We start from the raw sequence: 3,262 nt of genomic DNA, 5'->3' as shown, positions 1-3,262 counted from the left end.
TTGGGAATGCGAACGCCCTGTTCTCTCAGGGGAACAAGGGCTGCCGCAGCAAATTATGTGAAGACACGGGGCGACAGGGATAGCCCGGAGGGCAGGACCTCGTACTGATATGCTCGTCCTTCGAACGCGAACTGCAGAAATGGTCTGTGGCGCGGAAGGATCGACACATGAAAGTACGCATCATTCAGGTCGATCGCTGCAAACCAATCTCGGGGACGCATGCACCCGAAGATGCGTTTCTGCATCAACATCTTGAACAGTAACCGGCGAAGTGCCCGTTTCAAGACACGCAGATCCAAGATTGGTCGTAACCCACCAGTAGGACTGCGATCTCTGCACGCAAGACAGGAGCATCGGCCGCTTCACGATGCCACTGAACTTGGGGGGATACCGGGTGAACTGAATCGCATAGCCGAGGCTGATGGTCCACTGAAGCCAACGAGATGGTTTGGGTAGCGCTAGCCAGGCACCCAGATACCGTGCAAGCGGGACCAGCGGAACCACCGCCGTACCAGCAGTGGGGCAGCAAGGTGGAACGCAGAGACCCAACTCAGCCGGCTTGTGAGCGGACCGAAAGAGGGGTCTGAGTGTGCGGTGCAACACTTACCTGGTTCCACAGTTTGGCAGAGGGTGCGTGAGTAGGGCCTGTGTTGACTCTCTCGAACCGCCCGCTGCTGCCTGCTGGCGATGGAGGAGGATGAGTGTGGTCCGGTGCTGGTCCGTCCGCGACTCTCTGCCCTCCTGGGACCCAGGGACAGAGAAAACCGCTCTCTCATTGAGATTTTCCAGATTCTCCACCCGGCCCTCCTCCGGGGGAGGGAGAGGTGCCTTCACCATCCCCCAAAGAGCAGCTTCCTCCCTCTCTGGGTTGCCTGTCCCGGGACCTCTTGCTCTCACCGCCAGGGGACCTGGACGGGTGGGGCAGCCTGCCTACGCCCAGCTCCTCTTGCTCTTTCGCTCACCACCATGTTTGACAGGGGCCTGGACGGGTGGGGCGGCCTGCCTACGCCAAGCTCCACGGCGCCACTTGCTGGAGGCTGCTGCGGATGTGGCGTGGGAGCAGGGGCGGACGCAGGGGGCCGCCCTCGGCGACGAGCAGGCTGGGGTGCTGCGGACGGGTGGAGGGTGTGACGAATCGCCTCAGTCTGCTTCTGTGCGGCCGAGAGCTGCTGGGCCAAGCTCTCGACCGCGTCGCCGAAGAGGTCTGTCTGGGACACAGGGGCATTAACCTCCTGGGGTCGACAGTTCTGCCAGCGGAACTTTTTGCAGATTTGAATGATGACAGCGAAAAGAACTAAAATGCTCCTCCATACTTGACCGTACATATAAGAGTAGTACAGCATTTAAATCTGTAAAGGGTCTACTTTTATTTGTGTACACTCACAATATCAACAAAACATTGTGCTTTTGCAAAATAAAGAAAATAAACAGGGTGTGCTTTTAGCCGTCTCATTCTCCGCGCATATCTGTTTGAAACGCGTCACTAAAATGAACTGAAACTCAGCGAATATTTGACACACACACGAGAGATATATCTATAGAAAGCTTAACATGTCTACTTTAAACGAAGTAAGTCATGACGAAAAGACAAAGTAATCAGTATGAAACCAATGTGATGTCAAGTCTTGGCCGTCGCCTTCATTATCGCTAATGTGACCACGCCCACGCGCCGATCGCGCTTTTGTTATTACAATAGTCCACGTGAAACACGCGCATGTAAACGCCCACATCACAGCAAACACAGCAGCCAGACTTTCCCTCAAGTTCATCTCGGCTACTTCGCTTCTGGAAGAAGACGCGCTGAGAGAAATAAGCTTTGGATTTTCCTCAGAAGAACGCGCCGGCGTGATATTCAGTGGAGGATATAGTAAGTCTTTTTTTATTTGCCTACTTGCATTAGTTGCTATTGTGTTACTGTGACATAACTTGTACATATTTTACTAGTTACTTTTTCCAAACCACGATTCCTGACTAAATGTACAATCAAGTGAAACATTATGAAGATTCATTCACTGCATATATGTCTCACAACGCCAGGAAGTTTTTTTTATGTTCTATAAAATAGACAGCAACGATATAAAAGTAATGTGAGTTATAATGTTAATATGTTGAATGTTTTATACTCGGGTCATGGGCGTCCGCGATCGTCTGATGTGTAAACGTATCAAGTAAGCTGTAAATAAGTGATGCATCGACAGACATATACGCACGTCCTTTCTTATCAGTGATGCAATTTATTTATCAGCTATGCATCTTCTGGTAATTGCTAACAACTGTTTAAATTTTCGTTTAGGACTGTGGCTGCATCACTCGCATAATTGCACAAGAAAGGCACACGTGTCGTTCAGTTTTGAGTTCGCTGGAAAATCATACTGAGTAAGTGCACAGTATAGTAATTGTACTTTTATTATGCCTAGACTATATGGTAATATTATTTGTGGTTGATAGTGTTAAAATGTAGTTTCTTTGTTATTGGCATTCTGTTTTCTCATGAAGTATGCATACTATACTAAGGTACTGTGGGAAAAAATGCTTACAATTGTTTATAAAATTATTTTAGGACCGAATACACCACTCTTGCCTTCACCTGCATCTCTCACAGTAAGGGGACGCTCGTTCAGTTTTCAACTCCATTCAGAATCTTAGAGTAAGTGTGCATTCACTATTTTACAGATGTTACTTTCATTTGATGTATTTGCTCTATGGTACACTATTTTTGCTATGTGGTAATTGTGTTCTTTGTTTCGATAAATTAGTACTAGTATCAGTGAACATCATAATAATGTTAATAATGTAGTTTGTGTAAACAGCATGCTTGCTTTTTTATTTCAGATGTGAGAATAACAGTGTAAAAGAACCTGTTGCAAAGAGAGCCAAAGCAAAGCAGCCCACTTGGTCATGGAAATGGAGATTCCTGCCTGCACAAGAACCTGGACCACAGCTAAGACCATGTGATGCACACACTCCCATGAGTTATTTTATGTGATACTCTCGACCGCATCGCCGAAGAGGCCGGTCTGGGACACAGGGGCATTAAGGAACCGAACTTTGTCGGCGTCCCTCATATCAACCAGACACAGCCAGAGATGGCGCTCCTGGACCACAAGTGTGGACATCGCACAACCCAGAGAACTCGCGGTGACCTTCGTCGCTCAGAGCGCGAGGTCACTAGCGGTTCAGAGCTCTTTCAGAACTTCCGGATCATGACCACCCTCGTGTAGGTCCCTCAGTGCCTTGGCCTGATGAACCTGCAGTAATGACG

At 48.6% G+C, this 3,262-nt stretch overlaps 1 long non-coding RNA gene across 2 annotated transcripts; it reads left to right on the top strand.

The window, feature by feature from the left end:
* Positions 1-1,599: 1,599 nt before the first annotated feature.
* On the top strand, positions 1,600-2,868 carry LOC107747367 (uncharacterized). Of its 2 annotated transcripts, XR_001640797.1 has the most exons (4): positions 1,600-1,867; positions 2,294-2,376; positions 2,561-2,647; positions 2,833-2,868. It is a non-coding gene; the product is annotated as an uncharacterized LOC107747367 (long non-coding RNA). The 2 variants fall into 2 exon arrangements; XR_001640796.1 differs by lacking the exon at positions 1,600-1,867 and having other exon boundaries at positions 2,157-2,376.
* Positions 2,869-3,262: the final 394 nt, after the last annotated feature.

This window comes from Sinocyclocheilus rhinocerous, unplaced genomic scaffold (assembly GCF_001515625.1).
Source record: "Sinocyclocheilus rhinocerous isolate Xijiao unplaced genomic scaffold, SAMN03320098_v1.1 scaffold5948, whole genome shotgun sequence".
In the NCBI taxonomy this organism is placed as follows: domain Eukaryota; kingdom Metazoa; phylum Chordata; class Actinopteri; order Cypriniformes; family Cyprinidae; genus Sinocyclocheilus; species Sinocyclocheilus rhinocerous.
The sequence above is the reverse complement of the archived record's forward strand: the minus strand, read 5'-3'. Positions and strand labels throughout refer to the sequence as shown.